A 26664-nucleotide genomic window follows, 5' to 3' on the forward strand; every position below is an offset into this window, starting at 1 on the left:
GCTTCTTCCAGGCTTATCACAGAGCCCAGAGCATGGGAGATACTCAATAAAGTAGATGAATGAATGAGTGGAGTAGGGATGAGTGAACTATGAACCATCTTTTCTGATGTACATGAGATCCTAGCATGCCGATAATGCTAATGTCAGAGGGATACAAAGGGAAGAGTGATGGTCATACTCAAAGGGGTGAGAAGAAATCCCAGGTCAGTACTGTACTGTCCTGACTTTGAATTCACTCTCCCCCAAGTCTCAACTACTGATGTAGGGAGTAACCTGAACAGAGACGTTCCCTTCCCTCTTTCTCCTCTTCTCTCTCACTGTTGCCTGTTGCCTTTTGTCTGATGCATATCCTTCTAAGAAAGGAGGAGTGGCAGACAAGATAAAAGTGTTGAACGGGGACCTCTGGGATCTCAGTGCCCTGGGACCATGTGTTCTAAGGAAGAGAATGCAGGTGGGTGAATTCATGAGTCTTCAACTATTTATAAGGTCACAAAGATGCTTATCTGCAATCAGTTTCCTCTCCCCTCAGCAAGGCCAGGGCTTGGGCAGAAAGCCTTACTATGTCTCACACAAGAGCTATAACTGACCAGACCGAATGATCCAATATTAGCCCTCCAGGTTCCACCAGGTACCTAAGAGAGCTGACCCCAGACATGCTGTCGAGGTGTCTTCTCATAAATGCCCTGGAGCAGGGGTGAGCCGGGAAGAAGAGATCCTCCAAACAGTGGCCCAAAGTCACAAACCACGTGCACATTTGGTCATCATGTCTTATGCTTATGTCTCTGAAGTTTGAACCTGCAGCTTGGGTCCTGCCACGTCTGCCCTTTGGGGGAAGTTGTGCTTCTTCTCTGACTCTAAGTCTCCTCACTGCAACACAGGGATGCTGATACTAATAAGCCAACACATTGAATGAACACTTAGTGCGCGCCAGGTACCTCTCTTAGTTAGCCGTCCCTGAGACTCTATGAGAAGCACTATGATTATCTTATGAGGAAGCACTGTTATTTTCTCTCATTTCACAGATGAGGAAACTTAGAGATGTTAAGCAGTTTGTCTATGGGCATATCACTAGAGCCAAGACTGAAAAGTCAGGAACTCCATGATCATTGCCCAAGCCCTAAACATTGAACTCTCAACACCTGACTGCTCCTCTTAATCTTCCTTGGCTGACTTCATTCACGCCCATCCACACCCACACCCAGAACCTCCCGGGCCAACACATCTATTTCTGTTTTCATTAGTTCTTCCCACATTTGAATTCTTGCATGTACTTTTTCTGGTATTATTCTTTATGATCTCTCTCTTCTCTAGCATGTAACCTCCCCAAGGGCAGGGAACTGTACCAATTTTGCTCACTAATATATTCTGAATACCTAAGAAGAGCCTGAGACTTGATAGGTGCCCATGACTACCAAATGAATGAAGGATGATGATGAATTGGAAGTATGACCCAAGGTAAGGGATTCCATACAAGGGCTCAGAATCCCACCAGAGTCTCAGAATGTTACCTGCTTTACAGTTTATGATGCTAGAGCTGCCACCAAAGGTCACAAGCTCTTCTTCCACCTGGAAATCTTCTCCCTTCAGCAGGTCACTCCAAGGAACTGTGTATGAAAATCTTTGAGGGTAAACAGCCAAGAAAGTGATGATGATGATGATTTTCCTTAGGGCTCATTGGGGGATGGGCATTGGTAAGGCCACTAGATGCCAGACTCCAGCAGTGTCTGACCCCACTGAGCCTCTTACAAGGTATGATACTGGGAAGACATCTCTCACATTGAGATAGGCAGACACTCTGAGACTCCCCTTGGCCCACATGTGAAACTCCATACTACCAGCTACACAGGCACCCTCCTCTCACTTGAGAACAAATGACAGAATGTTCTGCAGTGTTTGATGGGACCAGAGGAAGGAAGCAAGTGTAAATTTCAGTATGAATTGATAACACTTAGTCATCCAACTTCTAAAGCAAGGGGTTTGTGAGCTTTCCCTTAGAACTAGCCTGGGAAACGTGTTGACCTTCTCTCACCCAGGGTCAGATCTGGGAGGAGAGGATGGGGGTCCTCAGCAGCTATCAGAGAATCGACGGGGCTGTAGCTTTGGTCATCCCAAGGATGCTGAGTGTTGTCACCCACTACACTTTTGTAGAGGCAGGCTCCTGCAATGGTTGTCAGGTCAGTGGAAGGTCTGTGTTGAAGTTTGGAGAAGTGATCCAGAGTGAGGTGCAATATGTTTTACACATCTAAGTACAGCTCAATGCCTATAGCAGTCCGGTAATATAAAAGAGTGGGGACCAAAGCATACCTAGAACACCTGTTGTCTCTAAATGGGGCAGCGGTTTCTCTGCTCCAACCTGTCTTTGCCAGGAGAAGGAAGAACTCTACTTACTATTTCTTTCTAATTTATGAGACGGTTTCCAATCTGTAAGTGTGACCAACTAGCAAGAGTTCAATTCAGAGGAAGGTAGTGAGGAGAGGGCAAGTGATGCTTTATGGGTACCTGCTAAGCTGTACTGATACTTTACCCTTGTTATCTTGTTTCATCTCCCCAGCTTTTTTCAGAGCAATCTCTCTCTCTCTTCATTTTACAGTTGAGGAAGTTGTAGCCCAGGTTGGAAAAATTACTTGCCAAAGATGACATGGCCAGTTGAGTGACTGAGACCAGTTAATGTGCAGATCTTCCTGACAGTTGCATTCCTCCCAATTCTCAATTGAACACTTTGTAATAGAATTGCCTCACAATGGACTGACAATTCTTGTAAAGTAATGAACTCCCTGTTACTTTGAGCAGTCAAACAGGGTCTAGATAACCTCCTTCCAAGAATGTTGGAAGAGGCAGTCTTGTTTTGGTAGTGAAATGACACCAGATTATATGTAAAATCCCTTTCAGCTTTATAAGTCGTTTTTTTACAACACCCTATAGCTTTTGGCACAGTAATCTTTGCTCCATAGATTTACTTTGAGTAGAATTTAATATGAAAAGTCTACCTTGAACACAGAGTTTTTATATCCAGGGACATGATGGAAGTTTTTGTGTAGAGGTAGTATATTAACTCCTGATGATTTGTTGTTTTCAACGTAGACTTCCTTGCTATTCTAAATCCTTTGAAGTATGCGTCTGAATGCATAGAGGGTTCATCTTACAGTTTGCAGTCTTGTAAATTCATGTTAGTGGCAGCAATTAAACCTACAAGTACATGACAGCCTCTTAGAAGGAAACCAACAATACATGTATACTGTGTTTTATACTGAAATCACTATAATTATTATTTCTAGAAAATAATGTGTCTGAATAGGGTTGACTAGAAAATGAATCATAAAACAAGATAATAATATTAAATAGACCACTTTAAATTATTTCTGGAACAAGATGGGGGATAGATAACAAGCTTGCTACATAGACAGATAGAAATAGCTATAATGCAACAAATCTGGGCTTTGCCTTTGCCTAATTTATACAGAGCCTGGCATTGTGTTAAGGATTTTAGCACCAGGATCTTAATACTCAAACAATTATGTGAGAGAGGCATTATTACTATTTTTATTTCTATTATTATCATTACTTTACTATTAGTATTATTGTCATTCCGTTTTAAAGATGACTGTCTACAGCCTCAAAAATGTGTAATGCCTTAATCAAAGATGCTAGGCTGATTCGTGGTTGAACTAGCCTTAGGAGCAAAATCTTCTAACAAGTCTAATCTCTCTTTTTTCAATAACATCATGCACTACTAGGAAAGAAAAAAACATTTTTTATTGAATTGCTAGGAGTTGTACATGGATTTTAAGACTAAACAAGTACACTGAATAACAACTAGACCACTACAATGAAAATTAGGAAAATTGACATGACTTATTTTCTTGGGCAATGCCCCCTGCCAAGTATGGAATCAAATGTCTCAGATATTGAAAAATGATCAAGCCTCTCTTAAAATTTCCAGTTGATCATTTTACTTAACTCTAAGATGTGTTAATTTTGAGATATTAGACATTCAATAAACATTTGTTGAATGAATAAAATAAAGGAAAAGAATCACCCTTCCATTCTGAATGTTTAGAAAAATCTATTTTCCCACTGTAAAGGAAACAAACCCAGTCCTTTTCCTGTGTGTCTGTCCTTTACTCTCACATGAGTACCACATTCATAACCATTCTGACATCAGATGTGTGGGGTTTTTTTCCCACACCAAGCAATTCTGTGACACCAGTTGGGCGTCCTATAATTTAACTCAATTCTAACACTATCTACCTGGGGATAGTGTCAGGTCTCACAGTTAAGGGCTCAGTCTCACAAAACCGCCCCCCACACTTCAGATGTCAGTCATAAGTAGTAGGTCCCCAGATTACCCACAACTTCTGTCTGAAGTGGCTGTAAATCTGAGGTGTCCACGACCAGCTCCCCACTGGATTTGATTATTTACTAGAACAGCTCACAGAACTCTGTAAACACTTACTTACATATACCAGTTTATTAAAGGATATGATAATACATGTAGATGAACAACCAGTTGAAGAGATAGATAGGATTAAGTCTGGAAAGACCCCAAGCACAAAAACTTCTGTCCCCATGGAGTTGGGATGTGTCACCATCCTGGTAAGTAGATGTGTTCACCCACCTGTAAGTTACCCAAACCCCATACTGTTGGGATGTTATGGAGGCCTCCCCAAGTAGGCATGATCAATTATTAACTTCATTCCCAACTCCTCCCTTCTCTCTGGAGGATGGGAGGTAAAGCTAAAAATTCTAGGTTTCTAATCATGGCTTGGTCTTTTTGGTGACCAGCCCCTATCTAGGAGCCCACCCAGAGTCACCTCATTAAAACAAAAACACATTCCTATCACCCAGGAAATTATAAGGGCTTTAGGAATGGCAAGTTATTCCAACTCAGTTGAGGAACTAATACAGGCTCAATCCATTTGCTAGTTCTTCAACTGTGACAGAAGAGAAGAAAAATAGGATACTAAAATAAATGAGAAGATATTTTAGAGATCATCACATTAAACACTTTTAGTGGGAAAATTTGCCAACTCGTGGCAACACCTTTGCTCAAAACTTTATCTAAAACCCACTAGCTACTGGGCTTATCTGGTTAGATGCAAAGTCCTTGAATCAGAAAGATTCATGTTTTCTAAGATTCAATAGGCCCAATTTCATTTTGTATACAAAAATACCTTTGATTTTATTCATTTATTTTGTCTCTACTAAAGACATCGCTACATAAAAAGTAACTAAATATCTCAGGACAGAATAATATAAAAATAACAAAATTGATTAAAAATGTATAGAAAAAAGTATTTCAATGTACAACTACCTTTTACTTAATAAATATTATGAAAAATACTCAAATTATTTTTGAAAGGATATTAAAAACACTGGGATTTGACAATATCCCATCATAGTTTAGTAGTCCTAAGTAGAGGACAAATACAATGAACTGAAGAAAAAATAAATAGTAATTGAAAAATTGCATTGCATAGTCAAGGGAATATCAACATAATATTATTAAGAGTGACGCTTTTTGAAAACACTTTTAGAATTTACACATGTACTTTCACAGTGGCCCATCCATTCCTCAAAATCAACTTTTGTGGCTGGACTATTTTTGATTTCGTTCTGCCAAAAAGTAAATGGATGCTTAATGAAGTTAAGTGATTTGCCAAGAGTCTCTCAGCTAAATGTGGTAATGCTGTATATAAAGTTCAGTTTCATAGATACAGAGAACAGATTGATGATTGCCAGAGATGCCGGGTCGAGGGTGGGCAAAATGGGTGAAGGGGGTCAAAAGGTACAAACTTCCAGTTATAAATTAAATAAGTCATGGGGATATGATTTACATCATGGTGACTATAGTTAATAATACTGTATTTCGTAGTTGTAAGTTGCTAAGGCAGTAATCTTAAAAGCTCTTATCACAAGAAAAGTATGTGTATGGTGCTGAATGTTAACGAGACTTATTGTGGTGATCAATTCACAATACAAATATTGAATTATTTATTGTACACCTGAAGATAATGTAAATGTTATATGTCAATTATACCTCAATTTAAAAAATGACTTTGAGGCAAGAATATACAATGGAGAAAAGACAGTCTCTTCAGCAAGTGGGGTTGAAAAAGCTGGACAGCCACATGTAAATCAATGAAGTTAGAACACACTCACACACCATACACAAAAATAAACTCAAAATGGTTTAAAGACTTAAATATAAGATAAGACACCATAAAACTCCTAGAAGAGAGCATAGGTAAAATATTCTCTGACATAAATCATAGCAATGTTTTCTGAGGTCAGTCTCCCAAGGCAATAGAAATAAAAGAAAAAGTAAACAAGTAGGACCTAATCAAACTTATAAGCTTTTGCACAGCAAAGGAAACGAAGAAAATGAAAAGACAACCCATGGACTGGGAGAAAAGGTTTGCAAATGATGCAACTGGCAAGGTCTTAATCTCTAAAATATACAAACAGCTCATACAACTCAATAACAACAACAAAAAATAAATCCAAAAATGGGTGGAAGACCTAAATAGACATTTCTCCAAAGAAGACTTATGGATGGCCAATAGATGCACAGAAGGATGCTCAACATTGCTAATTATCAGAGAAATGCAAATCAAAACTACAATGAGGTATCATCTCACTCTTGCCAGAATGGCCATCATTAAAAAGTCTACAAATAATAAATGCTGGAGAGGGAGTGGGGAAAAGGGAACCCTCCTACACTGTTGGTAAGAATGTAAATTGGTGCAGCCACTATGGAGAACAGTATGGAGGTTCCTTAAACAACTAAAACTAGAGTTATCATATGATCCAGCAATCCCAATCCTGGGCATGTATCCAGAGAAAACTCTAACTCGAAAAGATACATGCACCCCAATGTTCATAGCAGCACTATTTACAATAGCTAAGACATGGAAGCAACCTAAATGTCCAAAAACAAATTAATGAATATATATATATATATACACACACACAAAGACACAATGGAATACTACTGAGCCATAAAAAAAGAATGAAATAATGCCATTTGTAGGAACGTGGATGGACGTAGAAATTATCATACTAATTAAAGTAAGTCAGAAGGAGAAAGACAACTATCATATGATATCACTTATACGTAGACTCTAAATACGATACAAATGAACTTATTCACAAAATGGAAACAGACTCACAGATATAGAAAACAAACTTATGGTTACCAAAGGGGAATGGGGGTAGGGGAGGGATAAACTAGGAGTTTGGGATTAGCTGATACTATACATAAAATAGATAAACCCAAGGTCCTACTGTATATAACACAGAAAACTCTATTCAATACCTTGTAATAACGTACAATGGAAGAGAATCTGAAAAAGAATATATATATATGTATATATGTGTGTGTATATATATATATATATATATATATATATAACTGAATCACTTTGCTGTATATCAGACACTAACACAACATTGTAAATCAACTATACTTCAATTAAAAAAAATGCCTCTCAGCCATGTATTGGTTTTAAGTCTAGAATTTGATGGGTTTTTCTCCTGATGTTTGCTTTTGAACTGCATAGTGGTTGAATTAGTACTTGGGAACTAGAAATTTGGCTCTGCTGAGAAGCCCTATTTATGCCATCAGGTCAGAAAGCCAATGTTTTCCCAGGAATGCCATTGACCAGAACTGTGTCACATGACCACACCTGCTGCAGAGGAGGCTGGGAAAGTGTATCTCTGACAAAGTAAAATCAATTGACCCAACTGGCCTATTACCAATCAAGATTCATCTCCTGAGACTGGGTATTCTGCCATCTCAAAAAAATTGGAGTCTTTTGATTTTAAAAAGAGGGGGCCAGGTGGTGGTTGGGTAGACAACTACCAGTGACTTCCACAGATGCTTTTGTTTATTGTTTTATTTATTTATTTATTTATTTATTTATTTATTTATTTATTTATTTTATTATTTTATTTTATTATTTTATTTATTTATTTATTTATTTTTATTTTATTATTTTATTTATTTATTATTTTATTATATATTATTATTTTATTTATTTATTTTTATTTATTTATTTTTACTATCCCTGAACTCCTGACACAGTGTTATCCATGTGGTTCATATTCAATATATGGAATTAATTTAATTTAACCCACAGGAAAAATTATACCAAGGGGCTCATCATGTCCAAGGGCCCCTCTGGTCTAACAGATAAATTGGCAAAAGTTACAGCAAATATTTGGGGAGCACTATGGTGGATGTTTTACATGAGATTTCTCATTTCTCCAAAGTCACTCACTGAACCAGGTCTGGCTCATCCCTCCCTTCTTTACTAGCTAACCCCTACCCTCAGGTTGAGAATCAGCTCAGACACTCATGAACCACCACTGAGCCATCCCTGGCCCTCACTCGTGTCTCCTAGGGTTAGATGCTTCTTCTCTGTTCCCCACACGTTCCCAAGTTTTTCTCCCCTCTCCCTCCCTCCCTCTGTGATCTCTCTACCTCCTCTCTTTCCTTTAAAAGTATCAAGAAACTTCATTTTCTTATATCTGCCCTTCTCCTCTTCCTGCCTCACTAAATAATGATCAGCTAGAAGAAAGGGATGCAGTCCGCTTTTGCTCTCTCAGCCTCTAGCCCCTGGCAGAGCACGTGGTGTGCCCGGGGCTGGGTGCCTATGTCTGCTGTGTTGAGTAATTTTCCTAAGAAGTTTGCATCAGAAGCCACATGCTGGATTGGTCTATTCGTTGCAGAACAGGGCTTCATCATCACTAAAGGTGCTGGGGCCAGAAGAGGTCATGGAGATTAAAAACAAACACAGGGTGTCCAGACACAGAACAGAACAACTGACCCCAGGCTGAGAGAGGTCACTGAGCAGCTCGGCTTATCTGCATTCCAGGACCATCATCATCACAATTCCCCCCACATAGCACTGCATGTTATTTTTAGTTTTATTGGCCATGCTGCATGGCCTGTGGGATCTTAGTTCCCGACCAGGGATCGAACCCATACCCCCCAAAGTGGAAGCATGGAGTCTTAACCACTGGACCGCGAGGCAAGTCCCAGCACTGCATGTTAAACTCCATCTCTCTCTCCTTCCTCCTTGTCACTGGGCCCCCTTCGCACAGATGTCAAGTTATCTCCTCCCCAGCCACTGCAGTGTGCTCCCCCTCTGTTCCGATTACCCATGCTCCACTGGCTTGAGATTGAGTGGCAGCTCGGCTCCGGAAAGCAGGTGTTGTGGAAGTGAAGCGAGCCCAGCAGACAGCGCATTAGGTAGCATCCATCCCTGGGGAGCCCCAAGGCTCCAAGCTTTCACGGTCCCAACTGTTCCTCAGAGGGGCGGGAGGGCCAGGCCCTGACCAGATGTTGGGGAAAGTTGCCAGGCTGCAGCAAAGAAAATTGCTGTTGATTTATCTAAGGTGTAATAAGTATTAATGAAACCCCTTTCTCATGTTTTTGTTTACAAGAAAGGCTCAAATCAAAGGTGACATGGAGGCATTCACGTGTACTACGGGATGTGACTCGGATGGAACTCTGGTCTAGGAGCACCTAGAGGTGGGTTCTAGCCCCTGTTCTGCCACTAACTGCCTCCATAGCCTGGAACAATCCTTGAGCATTTCTGGGTTTTTCTTCTTCAGTTGTAAAATGGGAGAAGGGAATTAGAAAAGTCTTGAAAGGCTGTTTCAGGTCTCTAAAATGATGGAAAGAGTAAAACCTAGGACTCTACTTTCTACTCATTCTTAAAGATGTAGCCTTAGAACAGGCCTTATAGATTATTAGGACTCAAAGACCTGGGTGGTCCTAGTTCAACCCCTTACTTTACAGAACTGAGGCTGGAAGAGGCTTGCTGAGGCCCAGGCAGGCCATGATTTAGGGGCAGGCCCTGGGCTCCTTGCTTCCAGACCCAGGTCTGGTCCTCTCTCCACCTTTCAAACCAGAGTTCCTCACCTAGGACAGCTGACTTCTCAGCCTGCATTTCACAACCAAGACCAGCTCACAGAGAAAGGGAGAAAAGGTTCTGTGTGAACCACTCAAGAGTGAAACTGGAAAGGAGGTGAGCCGAAACTTGAAACGAGATGAACTGACTGTGTTCTGGCCCAGAGGAAGCTGTGGGCTGGCTGGCCTTAGACCCAGGGCTGGAAGCCCTGGCCAGCGTCTTTGATGGGGCCCAGCAACTGGGCCCAGCTCAGCAGTTTCTGATAGCTTCACCCCCGACCAAGCGAAACTCAGGCCAGATTTCACGCAAAATGCAGAGCTCCCATGAACACCCAGCTCAAAGTGAAACACAGGGCAGTGAGAATTCACACAGCACGAAACCAAATGGGGAAAAAAAGACATTCAATGAATTCCCTCCAGCTCACCAAAACTGCCTCCTGTCCCTACAGTTCACTTCCACCTTTCAGTCTAGCCTGGCTTGCAAGTCACAGTGATCTCAAAGGCAAGCCCTTGTGCAGGAAGGAGCACCTGGGGTCTCAGAGGTCAGGGCTAGAATTCTTGACCTAGCATGTAGTGCTGTGCATCCTTGGCCTGATGACTTAGCTTCTCTGAACCTTACTGTATGGACATGTGAAGATAATGAGACTTGCTTTCCAGGCTGTTCATCATAGTATTAGCAGCAGAGACTGTCACTCTTCTCTCTGTGTGCCAATCTGCTATGTAGTTTTTATTCCATATCCTTTTTACCCCTTTCTATAGCATTATTATGACCATACCATTGGCATCTGCATTTTTAACAGCTTTATTGAGATATAATTTACATACCATAAGAGTCACCTGCCCCAAGTGTACTTAGGTCTTCATTTTATAGATGAGAAAACTGATGCTCAAAGAGATTGAGTGAGCTCCCCAAGTCCCTCTTTTTGTACACTTATTCCATAAAGGGCCAGATGGTAAATATCTTTGGCTTTGGGGCCACGTAGTCTCTGTCACAGTTACTCAACACTGCCTTTGTAGCTCCACAGAACCACAGATAATATGCCAACCAATAAATGCGGTCGTGTGTCAATAAAACTTTATTAAAAAAAAAAAACCAGGTACTGGGTTGAATTTACTGGCCCTTGCTGTATGGTATGCCCCTCCTGAAAACACTACAATTATTACCCAAAGCATTCAGAATTAAATCTGACCTCTTTATCCTGTTGTACAAAGCCCCCTACCACCCAGCCCCTCCCTTCCTGGGGCACAAAGACCCCCTTGTTGTAGCTCAGTCCTATGCACTTCCCCTCCTGCCCAGGTCAGGGCAAGCCCTTCTCTTGTCCTGCGAGGTTCTCTCCTCTTCTTGCATGGCTGGCCTCCTTCTTTCCCTTAGGTCTCAGATTAAATGCTGCTTCTTCATAGAGCCCTTCTCAACCACGCCACAAAGGATGGCTCACCTCGCTTTCCTTGCTTGTCCCCTTCAAAGCACTTGACTCTTCCTGCAATCCTTTGATGAATTTGTGCCTTTAATGGTTTGCCATCCGTCTCCCTCACCAGTGTGGAAAGTCCATGAAGATAGGGGTCATGTGTATCTTGTTCTATAGGCTCCAGTGTCTGGCACAGAGGGGGACACCATATACATTTGTGAAATGAATGTAAGGGTTAACAGCCCTTCTTTTGGATTTCACGGTCATGGCCTGAGCCATCTTCCTGCTGCCCATCCATGGGATCCTGTGGTCAGGACAGAACAGGTGCCAGAGCATCTCTTACCTCCTCACTCCTTTCTTCCACTGAAACTGGTAGACATCTTGCTTGGCAAGTAAAGACACACATCTTCAAATGATAGTGATTTTTAAAGAGATTGAGAGATGGTCTGAAATATAAGATTGGAGCTATGACAAGAGGAGTTGCCTTCCAAAGATCCAGGCACATGCAGACATGGGTGCTCTCACACTTAAGGACCTGGGGAGAAATTCCTTGGTTCCAGCATAGCCTCTGTGCCCTTCTCGCCAACACAGGAGAAAAGTAAGTGTACCGCTCCTGCCTTTATATTCATTTATTTTCAAATAATGTCTGAACGAACATTTTTGTCCTGGAAACATTTAGAAATCGTGCACGTGCTCATTGTTTTTGACCCTTTCTTTCCTTTTTGCTCATTGAAACGTGCTTGAAAGACTAAGGGCAGGCTGCCAATTTCTCTAACTGTGAACAAAAAAGAAGAGAAACACACACACACACACACACACACACAGACCTCAGACAAACGTGTTTAAAATGCAGACAGTCGTTCAGTCCATTTTTGTCTTGAGTATCAGGCAGCAGCGATCAGGAGCTGGGCTTGTTGGGGTTTCATGCAAGCTCTTGATCTGCAATTATGAGAGTCACTTTACTCAACAGCAGGAAACAAAGGCAGATCCTGCTCCAAGGAGGAAAGCGTAGCTCTGGTCAAACTCTACCCTTGAGGATGTGTTTAACAGAGTAGTGGAAGATGATTAAATAAATCAGGGAATGGTCCTGTCTCATCATGGCTGTTCTGTAAACTCTTGGCTTCTGAATATGCCCTGTGGATCCAAAATTGGAAACAGGCTGGGAGAGTGGAAAGAGTTCTGTTTGGAATCACATCTACTTGGGTTTAAATCCTGGCTTCATGGCTTACTCTCAGTCGCTGGCTAGTTCAGTTTTTAATCTTTTGGATCTTAACTTTTCCTTAAGCTAAGTGGAAATAACAGTACCAGTCCCACAGGCTGACTTTGGTAAATAGAGGTATAGTACTTTATGGGGTCAGTATGTCCATCTCATATAAGGTCTTCAATACAAGGAAACTAATGTTATTGTTATAACATTTTCTCTAGTTGGTGGGCTTGGCTGTGTAGAGTTTGCCTGAACATTGTGCATACAAAATACCCCATATGTTTGACGTGAGCTCCAGGGTCTGTGACCAACCGTGATTTAAAAAAGCAGATGTTATTAATCTTCTAAATTCTGCACACCAGCCATGGTGTCATTTAGGACTGACAATGGATGGGCTGCCTCATTCCCTCTTGGAGATAATTATTTTGAAGCACTAGGAGAGGCTGTTTGTTTTTAAGAGTTGGGGCCAATTTGCCTTATGAGAACCCAGTGGCAGCCTGTAATGAAAACAGGAAAATAAGCATGGGCCCCAAAGCTCAGTGCTGAAAAGACATTCAAGGTAGGAAGGCTGCGAATCAGAGCAAAGCTCACTGGGGACCCAGGAGAGCCTGCCTGTAAACTACTACAGTGTCGGGGGGAAGGTGATGGAGAAACTGGGTCCCAGGAGAGTTTCCCAGTAGGAGGGCATGCATAATAGTGTCAGAGAATATGTCTCCCAGAGTCCATGCTTTGGAATCATGAGGGAACTGTTTCCAAGTTCCATTCACCTCAGAATGAGGTTCTACTACCACCAACCAGGTTAGGACGCCTCCTGCCTCTGGAAGCAGCACAAGAACTTAATTCAACTCAACAAATGTTAATTATGCCCCTGCCATGTGCTAGCTACTGGCAAGAAAAAGATGACCACACATTCCTGGGGTCCTACCTGCAAGTTGCACAGAAACAAGTGTAAACTGACATGAATAGCACATTCATAAAGGGCATGGCGGGCATCAGTCATCTAAGCTTCCTCTCATTATACCACTAAGTAGGGAGTAAAAAAATACATAAGTCCACAAAGACAAGGGAGGCCAGAGAGGTGGAAACAACAGGTGAATGGTGTCAGACATATGCACTTTGGAGAAGAGGTGGAAGGGTAGCAACTTACTTGGCCAAACAGCTAGTGTAACACCAAAGGGCCTGAAAGCAGGAGGCCAGAAGGGCATGGAGATGTGCACTGGGGAGCCCTGGGAAGCTGAGAATCGGGCCATCAGTAGCTTTGAATGCCAGGTTCAAGTTTGGACTTAAAACAGGAAGAAAACTAGTTAAAAGCTTGAGTAAGGAAAAGTTGGATCCCAGTGTTTCTTTTACTCGATTCTGCCAGAGACAAGAGACCTGGAATTTAGTCTCTGGACAGTGGAACCGGGAAGGTTTCAGATCCAAGGTATTCCAGTGAAACCAAGAAGATTTGGTGAAAGTCTACTGACCATAGGGTGAGGCTGTCACCACTCCTACCCCCTCAAGTCACACCCACTGCTTGGCCACCAGGACTAGGTCAGGATGATAGACACCAGGCCAAGGGTCAGAGGCTTCATCATTGTTGAAAACAGTGGCCAGCCACGATCAAAGACCTACAGATATTAGCAGTTGGAGTTTGGCCACTGAAAGAGCCAAGCATTTGACAGACCCCACCCACCCTACAAAGATTCCACTCAGGTTTTGGGTATCACATTACTAGTTATCAATGGAATATTTTTGCAGCAAAAAAAAAAAAAATGCCTCAAAGGTTAAGATTGTGTTAGCAGTTTTATAAAGTGTATATATATATATATGTATAATATATATTCTAGGATATAAAATAAACCCTACAAATCAAAGACAAATAATTCAATGAAAATGGACAGCAGACATTTCATAAAAGAATATAGACAAACAGCTAATAAGCACGCAAAAAAGTATTCAACACTATTCGTTATCAGGGAAATACAAATGAAAACCATGATGAGATACCACTATATACTCACAAAAATAGCTAAAATTTAAAAAACGGATGATGTAAATGTTGTCAAGGAGGTAGAACAGCTAGAACTCACATATACTGCTAAGGGTAGTGAAAAATGGTACAGCCATAACGGCAAAAAACTAAGTGAACACCTACCTTATGAGCCAGAAATTCTACTCCCAGGTATTTACCCAGTACAAATGGAAAAAAATAAAACACAAAGCAGAATTGTAAAAATATGTTCAAATCACCTTTATTTATAATAGCCCCAAACTGGAAACAGAACAGGGGTCCATGAAGAGGACAATGGATAAACAGATGATGCTGTGTTTGTACAATGGAATACTGAGAAACAAAAAGAAACACGCTACATAGAGTCTGTCATACAGAGTGAAGTAAGTCAGAGAGAGAAAATCAAATATTGTATATTAACACGTATATGTGGAATCTAGAAAAATGGTACTGATGAACCTATTTGCAGGGCAGGAATAGAGACACAGACGTAGGGAAGGAACATGTGGACAGAGTACGCAAAAGGGAGGGTAGGACAAATTGAGAGATTAGTATTGACATATATACACTACCATGTGTAAAATAGCTAGCGTGAACCTGCTGTATAGTGCAGGGAGCTCAGCTCAGTGCTCTGTGATGACCTAGACGGGTGGGATTGGGGGGAGGGTTTGGAGGGAGGTTCAAGAGGGAGGGGATATATGTATACATATAGCTGATTCACTTTGTTGTACAGCAGAAACTAACAAAATTTTGTAAAGCAGCTATACTACATTAAAAAGAAAAAGAAACCCTACTGACACGTGCAGCAAGATATAAATCTCAAAAACATGTTGAGGTAACAAAGGAAAATATATTACATGGTTTTGTTTGATATACAGTTTAAGAACAGGTCAAACTAGCATGTGGTGGAGAAAACCAGAATAGTAGTTACCTCGGGGGTAGATGTGAAGGTGGGGAGTCACTAGGAAGGGTCACGAGGGAACCTTCTGGGGTGCTGACAGTGTTCTACATCGTGATAGGACTTTTGGTTACATGGGTTTATAAACCCATGGGTTTATAAAATTCAAATCAGTTTATAAACTGATTAAAACTCATCAAATACTGCTGAAGATTTGTGCATTTCATTGAATGTAAATCTTACCTCAAAAGAAAAAAGAAGGGCCTTAAACAAATAAAAATAAATAAATAAGTAAAACAAATACTAAGACAAATATATACTTTTTACAAAGCAAAGCTTTAATGCATTATGAAATGTCCACACTTAAGAAAGAGATAGAGAATATGTTAATAATTCAGATTAATCTTAAGAGTGTGATATCTATGTCCATTATACTGGGCACAGCACAAAAAAAAATTGGTTAAAAAATATGAAATATTTCTTAGTACTGAAAATAATTATTCCATAAATCAATCACTTACATTCAGGAATAAAAAATTCTCAAAAAACAACTTTAAAAAAGTGTTCGGGGCTTCCCTGGTGGCGCAGTGGTTGAGAGTCCGCCTGCCGATGCAGGGGACACGGGTTCGTGCCCTGGTCCGGGAACACCCCACATGCCGCGGAGCAGCTGGGCCCGTGAGCCATGGCGGCTGAGCCTGTGCGTCCACAGCCTGTGCTCCGCAACGAGAGAGGCCACAGCAGTGAGAGGCCCGCATACTGCAAAAAAAAAAAAAAAAAAAAAAAGTGTTCTGAGTGCCCTGAACAGTGGATGTAAGAAACAAGCAAACAAACAACAAAACAAAACAAACAAAAACAGCAAGAACTGCCACTTTTAGAACAGTGGAGATAAGGGGAAGACCCTTAAAGTTCCCAAAAGCACCAACAGGCAGGTGGCAGTCCCATCACGGAGATGCCATGGGGCATGAGCTTCTCAGCAGCCACCCTGGGAGCTAGAAGATGGAGATCAGTGTGCTCAGAATTCCATAGGAAGGTTGGTCTAATCTAGAATTCTGTACCTGGCTGCTGAACTATAAGCCAAGTGGGAAGGTTGGATATTATGGAAAATGACCCTCCTGCCCTTTCTTCAGAAATGACTGGAGAGTGTTTACCCAAAACAAGGAAAATAAAACTGAGGACAAGGGAGACCTGGAATGCAGGGAGAGGGGATCCCACCACAGGAGAGAAGTAAAGGAATTCCCGGGTCAGGAAGCAAGGAGGCTGCAGGACAACATGAGGTGGTCCAGCACAGAGCAGGAGCATAGAAATTTCCAGAAAAGATGCTTCCTAGAGCAAAATAGGACTCAGAGATGGCCTGATTCTCAGACTGCATGAGGAAGAGCATATACAGGAGAGAGTTTAGAGACAAATAGGTATATGCAGAGAAACACGTAAACAAATAGATGAGGCCGTGATTAGCTCAGGGGCGCCGCAGGAGAAGGAGACAGCCATCACACTCTTGGTGACTCAGCGAGGACAACACTGACACGGACCTCGTGGCACAATGGCAGACATCGATTCAAACAAAAATTGAACAGCATTGAGAGAATGGAGAAACGTGAAATGTTTGCACTCGTGAATGTGGATGGGAGAGAACATAAAGTTGCCGTCTTCTTTTACATGGTGGGAGCTAATGGAGAATGCCCAAAATAAACAGTATAATATACGCAGCTGTGTGAGCAGGTTATTGTCAGCATACAGAGGTCAATAGAAGACAAAACAGCTAAACATTTGAAAGTATTTGCCCCTGGGGGTAGGTGTTGGTGTGGGGATGGGTGAGGCAGAATTTTTTTTTTTTTCTATTGAAATTCTTCTAGTCTTGAGTGTTAAACCATGTATTGGTGCATTTATTGTATATGCATCATGATAGATGATGATAGATAGAGAGAGAGAGAGAGAGAGAGAGAGATAAAGATAGATGTTTGACCTTTTTTGACACCTTTAGTTTAGGTGAAGTGCGTGGTGACATGGAACCATCTCCAGGCCACTGAACCTCAACTCTTGAGGTTAAAGAGACTTCCCAGATGGACTTCTGGCTGAGCCAAGGTCTGAAGGGAAAAAATGAAAGGTGTTAGCTGGGGCAGGATAGGAAAGGAAGGTGCAGAGAAAGATAGGGTGAGTGAGACAGAGGTGTTACAAATGGGGAGAAACTATTCTTTAGCCAAAGTGCTGTCATTCTATAGGGGAAACATACTTGAGGAACTATGCCCCCTTACAAATATAGTTCATGGAGACAGTCCTTCCTGTGTGAAATAGAGAATTCCAAAGAAAGAGAGAATTCTCAGTACTGATGTTCAAGGTCCTGCTGCAAAGAAAATGTGGTTCAGGGAGGCATGCAGCAGAGCATCAGCCGCCCTCACAGAACCTAGACATCAACAGAAAAGGAAAATCCAGATGGAACCAGAAGGATCTAGCTTCCTGAATGTCATCTGCCAGGAGGTTACCTGGATGCTAGTGAGAAGAAATTGGAGGCCCACACAAAACCACAGCATGCAACCATGTTAACACAGTTTTCCCACGTACCCAGGCACCTCTACATTATAGGAACATCATTCTGTAGGGTGGGCTCCATGATTTTCAGTTAATCCCTTTGTGGCTAAGTCATTCCCCCAGACATTGAAATAAGCCTCTGAGTGACCAGATAGAACGGATAATAGAAAAGCATCCAGGTCTTAGTAACCAGGCCAGCTGCTCCTGAGAAGGGTTACAGTCAGGGTGTTATTTCCGTTTGGAAGGTGAGGTCCAAGGGATTAAATGGCATGCTGTGTCTGAGGTCACACGATGGGATATGGGGTGGTGGGCATTTTACCCAAACACTCTGATTCCAAATGAAGCAATTCCCACCCTTCCCCCACCTACCCCATCGCTGAAGGGAAGGCTGATGTTGGATACCTGCCCCAGGGAGCCTGCAACATGCTGGCAGTTTTACATATAGGATATTTTAGGTGCGTAATAATATTTCCGGGTGGTGAGAATTATGCTTATCTTATACATAAAGAAACTGAGAGTCAGTGACCCAAAGTGACTTCCAAAGGTCTCAAGGCCAGGCCTGTTGGTTCCACATCCAAGCTCTACCTCTAAGACACAGCTATTCCTAGGCCTCTGCCCCCTGCTAATGTCCTCACTGCCCCCATAACTCCCATCTCCCTTGTCTCCACTGAACTGAGCTGAACCCCTACAATGGTTTCCTTCCACCTCCTCCCGCTATCACTTCCTTCCTCCTTGGCCACTCAGTCGCTTAAGCCAGCTAAGGGTCAGGCACACAAAAGGGCTGAGCTGCAAAGCGTCCAGGGGGAGAACAGGAGGAGAAGTGATAGGATATAGGGGAAGAGAGGAGCAGAGAGACAACAAAGTGCCCAGCACTTCCGGAGAGACACCGGTGAACCCCTTTCTGGAGTGCGATGGTTGTCAAGTCCCCAGATAAGAACAACCCTTGCCATTTTGAAAACCCACTGCCTTTTCCTCCATGAGGTCAGAGCGTTGGCTCCGTGGTGCTGTCAGCACACAAAATCCCAAGCTCTACTCTATATAAAACAGATAACTAATAAGAGCCTACTGTACAGCACAGAGAACTCTACTCAGTACTTTGTAATTGACCTACATGGGAAAAGAATCATAAAAAGATTGGAGATATATACATGTATAACTGATTCACTTTGCTGAACAGCAGAAATGAACACAATATTGTAAATCAACCATACTCCAATAAAAAAAGAAAACATCCCAAGCCTCTCTCTTCTTTGGAGTCCAACACATTCCTCCACAGTCAGATGGGTGTTCAGACAGGTTAATAACCTGAGAGGCAACTCACCCCTTCAGCTTTTAGCTAACCTTTGCCTAAGTTCACCTCCTCCCTAGGAACAGTTGTCCTCTAAAATGTGCTCCTGAGTATAAATGTCCTTTCAGATGGCCAGGGACTCTTTGTGGAAGGTGATGGCAACCGGGTCGCCAGAGGCTGGGAGCATCCACACACGACCCCAGCCAGGCTTGCCAAAGATCGAGGGTGCTCTTTGGCACGTGGCCTGTAATCGACTGTTGCCATTTGATTATTATAATGCATCATTGGCACTAATAAATACAGATATATACAATAAAGTCATACAATAACAGCTATGGCGTGCATACAGGATCCTACACTTGAAGCGACGTTAATACAATGTTATTCCTGGTGGCTGGAGAATCAGTGGGCTGGGCATGCACACATTGTTATGCAGAGACAGTGGGATTATGATCCACGGTACCTGTGGTGTGTGGTCCTCAAGTCAATTAGACAGAGGTGTCCACCTACATTACCTCATTTCAACCTCACATGAATGCCATTAAGTAGTTCTATTTTCTTTCATTTAGAGAGAGGTAACCAAAGGCCAAAGAAATTAAATAAATGGCTCTTCATTTTAGCTGAGCTATGACTTGAATCTGACCCCATGGATTCTGTTCTTTCCACATTCCAGAAGTTTCAAACCTTTTTCTTGTTCTCCCAACTAAATGCTTAGGCTAAACTGCAATTTCTAAAGTAGATTCAAGTAGAGTTCAAAATGTGTAAGTATTGGCTGTGTACCAGACGCTGTGTTAGTACTTACCTACGTTAACTCAGTCCTCACACAGTGCCTGGCATCGGTATTGTGATTACCCTATTTCTTAGTTTAGGGAACTGAGGTCCAGAGAGGTTGGGTAGCTTTCGCAAGGCCATACAGATAGTTAGTGACACCGCTTGGATTAGAACCCAGGCAGCCTGGCTCCCAAGCTCTCCAGAGGGCTACTCAGCAAATTGAATTTGATACAGCACCATCTTCATCTGACCCCCCCTCCTGGAAAGGAATCGTTTTAGGATTACAAACTCTTCTGCGTTCTACCCATACTGTTTCCTGATCTAAGGCACAGAGAGCATTTCCTATGTTTTCTTCCAGATGGTGAATGTAGCTCTATTAGTTTCCTAGGGCTGCTGTAACAAAAGACCATGAACTTGGTGGCTTAAACAGCATATATTTATTATCTTACAGTTCTATAGGTCAAAAGCCCAATACAGTTGTCATTGGGCTACAAGCAAGAAGTAAGGCTGCATTTCTTCCCGGAGGTTTTAGGGTAGCATTTGTTTCCTTGCCTCTTCCAGCTTCTGGAGGATGTCCACATTCCTGGTTCATGGATTCCCTCTATCTTCAAAGTCAGCAAGGCAGCCTCTCTCTGATCCATCCTCCACATTCACATCTTTCTCTCTACTAAAGCAGGGAAATGTTCTCTACTTTTAAGGATGTAAGTGATTAGATTGTGTCTGCCTGGATAATCCAGGATCATCTCCCATTTCAAAGTCCATATCCTCAATCACATCTGCAAAGTCCCTTTTGCCACGTGAGTTGACACGGTCACAGCTTTCAGGGGTTACACGTGGACTTCTTGAGGGGTCTGCTAATTTTCCTACAATTCTGGTCAAAACACAAAGTCACCCTGGACATTGCACACATCACTGATTTTTACTTTGTAGTAAGGCAACTCTCACAGGATCTTGATGTGAGAATTCATCCTCTAAAAATAAACATCCTTTTTATGTTCATTACTTCCACAAACTGTTGAATACCTGACCCATCAGGCTTAATATTCTCACTACTCTCAATTTCACATGATTATCCACATTAATATTATGACCATATTAACTAGCCTCTGTACATCAAGGCAAACAATTTTCACATTTATCATCGATGGAATAAAGTGAGGCCACATGTGTAAAAGGACTTTGTAAGCCCTAAATTTCTATGCAAATATCAATTTTGATGAGAGACTAGCTGATGGAGGGATAGGAGAAAGTACTGGGTCCTGCTAGATGCCCATCAGCATGTGGAAGGGAACAGAGAACATTCCTTTTGCTGTTACTTAAATGTAACAGAAGGATCTGAACTTAATTTAAGCTTCAGAAAAGTTGATGATTTTGTTGCTCTCCAGATTTATAAAGCTACTAGAGATTCTTGCAGAATGAATTATTGTGGGTGAAATTGTTGCCCAGGCACAGCTGAGCAGAGGCGTGCACTGTTGGGTCAGGGAAGGCACCTTCACTCTGGAACAGGGGAGGTGATTTTGAGCAGCTCTGTGATCAATACACATATCTTCTCCTCCACGTAGCCCTGAACACACAGGGCAAGGATTATGGGGAAATTTTCTAAAGTAAGAACAGAGGAGAAGGCAAGCTGGCTCAAGTTGACGATGTGATGGGAAGAAGGACCCCTCTTCTCCGGGCCCTGCACACGTAACTGGCTTTGAGATTTCCAGAGCTTCACTCTGCTTCCCTGGGCCTCAGTATTCCCAACCATAAGGTGAGCCTAGTGGACACTATGATATCTAAGGGGCCTTGTATCCCCAAACCACACCACTTTCTCTCAATAGCAAGCACCCAGAGAGAAGCTGGATCTTAGCTTCTCATTCCCCTGGCTGCACTGATTTATACCACTGCATTACCAATTCATTTTATTTTCATTAAATAAGTGCTTCTCTCATATTAATGTTGTATGAATCTCTTGCAGAGCTTGTGAAAATGCAGATTCTGGTTCCGCAGGTGTGGGGCTCTGCATTTCTGGTAAGTCCTCAGGTGGTGCTAAAACTGCTGGGTGTATAGGCCTAGAGATGGCCATACTAAGTGAAGTAACCCAGAAAGAGAAAGACAAATATCATACAACATCGCTTATACGTGGACTCTAAAACAATAATAAAAATGAACATATTTGCAAAATAGAAACAGGCCCACAGACATAGAAAACAAACTTATGGTTACCGAAGGGGAAAAGGAGGGGATAAATTAGGAGTTTAGGGTTAACATATACACACTACTATATATAAAATAAACAACAAGGACCTACTGTATAACAAAGGGAACTCTACTCAATATTTTGTAACAACCTATAAGGGAAGAGAATTGGAAAAAGTATATGTATGTATGTATGTATATATGTATATAACTGAATCACTTCGCAGTACACCTGAAACTAATACAACATTGTAAATCAACTATACTTCAATAAAAATAAATAAATAAAATAATAAAAAATAAAACCAATGGCTGGTGGACCACACTTTGAGTAGTGACAATATCCACCCTGTTGGATCCTGCAGTTCTGTCCACACACCTGACCCCCTGCTCTGCTACCCCTTGCCTCCCATGCCCTCACTCACATCAGCCAGGTACAGGCTGTTGGACTCATAGCCTTTGGAACCATTTTAATGGTTAGTGATGGGAAGACAGTGAGAATTAGCCTAAGCAAAGAGGGAAGTGTGCACAGGCTCACACTGCATGGAAATCTAGGGAAGAATGGTGAAGGATAGAGCCAGAGATCTCATGCAGAGCACTCAGTCTCCTACCTCTCACTCTGATGCTCCCTCTTTTTTGGCTTCTCTCTCTTCTACTGAAATCATCAGACAGGGCTGCAAGCAGCTCCAGGCTTACCGTCCTCCTGCCCCAGGTGAGAAATCCCGAGTAAGGTTCCTAACAGGCCTGGGTTAGATCATGGGTCTGGAACAATCATTGGGAGGTTGCGTGTCTATGGGGAGTGGGTGCTGGATTAAGCCCTGTGCCCATCAGGCAGCTCCCATTCTGTTAACAAGGTTGGGGCTCAGGGAGAGGAGAGCTCCCCAAAGAAGTGTGAGGCAGAGATATGGCCCCAGTGAACCACTGTGCGTGTGCCAGCCCCTGCCCCCTACGTGGTGCCTGTTACAAAATCTGAGAACCCCATCCGGGAGCCATTTCCTTCCATGTGGGGTGGTGCTTATGATTCTGGGCAAAGTGTTCTTCAAACCTCCTCCTTTCCACTGGTCTGTCCTTCTGCTACGTGGGGTGGCGGGACCTAGCGGCAAGGCAGGCAGGTTGCCTGGGGCAGTTCTCACTTAGCTCTGTTGTCCTGGTCTAATTATTCCTAGCATCTACCTTCCACCCTCCCAAGGCTTCTGCTTTGGTGGGCAAGTTCATTATCTCATAGCTAGTAGGCATCAAACTCTAAGGAAGTAAGTTCGTTAAGAAATCTTAAGCCTGGGTTTTGGCATCAGACACGTTGGAGATCACCTTGACACTGTGAGATACTGGCAAAGTCACCAAAGTTCCCCCAGACTCATCCCCCCCTCTGAAAAATGGGGTGCTGAGAAGACAAAATGAGAACACATTTAGCCTAGCATTAGGCACAGGAGTGATACCTCCTTTCTATTTTTCCAGAGCTTTGATTTTGACCCTTACCTCCAGCCCCCAAGCTCAAATTCTGACAAGCTTGGGAAGCTCATCCTGGTGTATTTTGCCCATTTCTCTCTATCAGCTCCATGACTAAAAGACCTCAGTCCTCAGGGCTACGTCAGGTGGATGCCGTCCATTCTCATTTAAGGCAGGAAACGATTTGACTATCTTTGCTGTTGCTACTATAAATCCTACTGGAGTCACATCAAATGGGACAAATTTCAAATTTCACCCATGAGACCTTTATCAGGTTTGCATCCCATTTAGAGACCCACAGTGGAAAATGGATTTCAAAATTGTGTGCACTGCATTTTGAGGTTGAATATTTTAAAACCTGAATGCATAACCAAAAATTGGCTGAGGGTGAATAAACCGTACTGACCCATATCAATGAAGGAGATCAACTCCACTTCTACTGAGAGTGAGTGGAATTGCTTATCAAACAGCTCACTTCCCATATTCTCATAAATTACAACAACAGGCAGAAGAGATTGGACTCCTTTCTTCTGTTTCCTCCTGTGTTTTCTCTGTGCAGTTTTCTGGCACTGTAGCCTACAAAATAAGATTATGGGAATTTGGAAATCTTTAGAAACTTACCAACTGTATATCTGTGACTTGAAAACTGGTAAATTAGAGAAAAAGTCATCATTTTATATTGACAAAGTTCAAAATGGACACCATCAGGGTAGGTTTAAAATAGATAATAAAACACATTTTCTGACTCAAACCTACAGGTAATCTTCTCGCAGTTGACATGGTTCATATAACACTAGAAACATCACAAAATAGCTTATTATGGCACGTGGATTTACCGTCATGCCTTTTACAATCTGCAGAATTGCTGAATCTCATTTTTGTTAAACGTTATCATGTTGTCAATTTTCTAACCTCATTCCTAATCTTGAAAATGTGCCCCTGATTTCTATTTCACTCAAGCCAGTAATAAGATATTGTTTTCCTCTTTTATCATCTATTTTCTATGGTTATCATGGTGTCATCATTTATTATTATTTATGGCCCCTAATATACATCTTGACATCCAGGGTAAATATTGTTAAGCTCAGTGAAAATTTGTTGAATAAGGGCTAGAGGGTGGTGGAGTTGTGTTATCATGTGTCATCTCTTCATAAAGCATCAATAGCATATGATAATGCAATAGCTTCTTGTTCTTCAGATATTTCCTCTTTGGTGGCTCTGTGCCGGGCCTGACGTCTTAGGTTCCAGGGTTTCAGCAACAAAAGGCATCCAGTTCTCACCAGGAACAGGCAAAAGAACAATATTGAGTGGTTGCAGCTAATCCTTATAATTGTGTATGACTTTCGAGATGACAAAAGGCTTTCACATTTGTTATCCCATTTGATCTTTACAGTAGCTCTGGGAGATAAGACAGGCACTTATTATTAACCCTATACACCAGACAAGGAAGCTGTTAGGAATCAAGGTGGCATTTTGTGGTATTCCACGATGTTCAGACCAGGGACCTGTTAATGACAGGATCCTAGCAGATAGGTTGCATCTCCCTCTGGCAGATGTGGAAGAGGAATGAGAGGCAGGCAGAGTCCCCCGCTGGGTACATGGCGATGGTCCAAGCAGCTCTCTGGATGGGGCCAAGCAGAGCCGATGGCAGAGGCTCCAAGCGTGGGAAGGGCATCTGATTGCCCAGAACATCTAAATCTTCACCCCCATCCGGGCCAGGCCACATGGGTAAAAAACATTCAGGAGAGATGGAGCTGACCAAGACCTTCATCCTGCATGGAGCTCCCACATGTACCAGGCATGGGAAAAAGAAAACACACACACACACACACACACACACACACACACACACACACACACATTCCTTTATTTAATCCTTAAAGAAATTATATTTAGTTATCTGCATTTTACAGAGTAGTATTCTGAGATTTAGAGAGAATAAGCAATTTCTGAAGTACAGGATTAACAGATTTTATTGTAATAAAGAAAAATGTTAAGGAAATTCCCTGGTGGTCCAGTGGTTAGGACTCCATGCTTCAACTGCAGGGGGCCGGGGTTCGGTCCCTAGTCAGGGAATTAAGATACCCCAAGCCGTGTGGTATGGCCAAATTTAAAAAAGAAAACAAGTTAAAAAGTTTGACCGTGGATTGTTCTCTTTCTATATAAATATAGTTACAGATTACATACTTGTATATATGTGTATACCTCGTTTTATATACGCCTATATGTAGGTATGTAGATACAAGTATAGATATAGATGTTAATACAGAGGTAGAGACAGAGGTGGCTAGATTTTTTACTTTTGTTGAGGTATACAGCCCAGGTGCTGAGAAGCACAGATATAAGGGTGCAGCTTAATGCATTTTCACAACCCAAACATGTCAATGTGGCTCTCACCCAGCTCGGGAAGCCTGGCAACTCCACTCCCCAAGAAACCTTCCACAAGCTCCCCTCCATCCCTACTTCTCACAGCCTACATTAGCTCTACTTAGCCATCGTCCTGCGTGTCGGTGAAACGTTCTGTATCATGTCCAGATTCTTACACTAAATATTTTGTTTGTGAGATTGAACCTAATTATGTATTTTTCCTGGAGGATTCAATTGTGCTAACCCATAAGTGAGCTTTTAACTTAAGAGAGCCCAGCCTACTTGGTTTCTTGGTCTGTATCCATGGCCTGACATTTCATGACATTAAAACTGCATGAAAGCATTAGAAGGTGTAGGGGATAGGAGCTAATGGAAGGCTTGGGTTTGTACCTAAGGCAGATCCATAACTAGCTGTGTGGCCTTAGACAAAGGCCTTAACCTCTCTGTGCCCAGAGTCTCTTGTGACTTGTCAGGGTTTCTCTCCAATATCCATTTGATACAACATGTATAAATTTGGTGTCCTATAGAAGGAATCAGGACATCCCCCAAAAGGCAGACGTGTTTATTTTGTCCAATTATCTTTTTACACTGGGAGGATTATTCAAATCCATTTAGTAACCCATTATAGTTTCTATTCAATACGCTTCTGTAAATTTAAGAAATCATTC

The sequence above is a fragment of the Orcinus orca genome, chromosome 2 (genome assembly GCF_937001465.1).
Source record: "Orcinus orca chromosome 2, mOrcOrc1.1, whole genome shotgun sequence".
NCBI lineage: Eukaryota > Metazoa > Chordata > Mammalia > Artiodactyla > Delphinidae > Orcinus > Orcinus orca.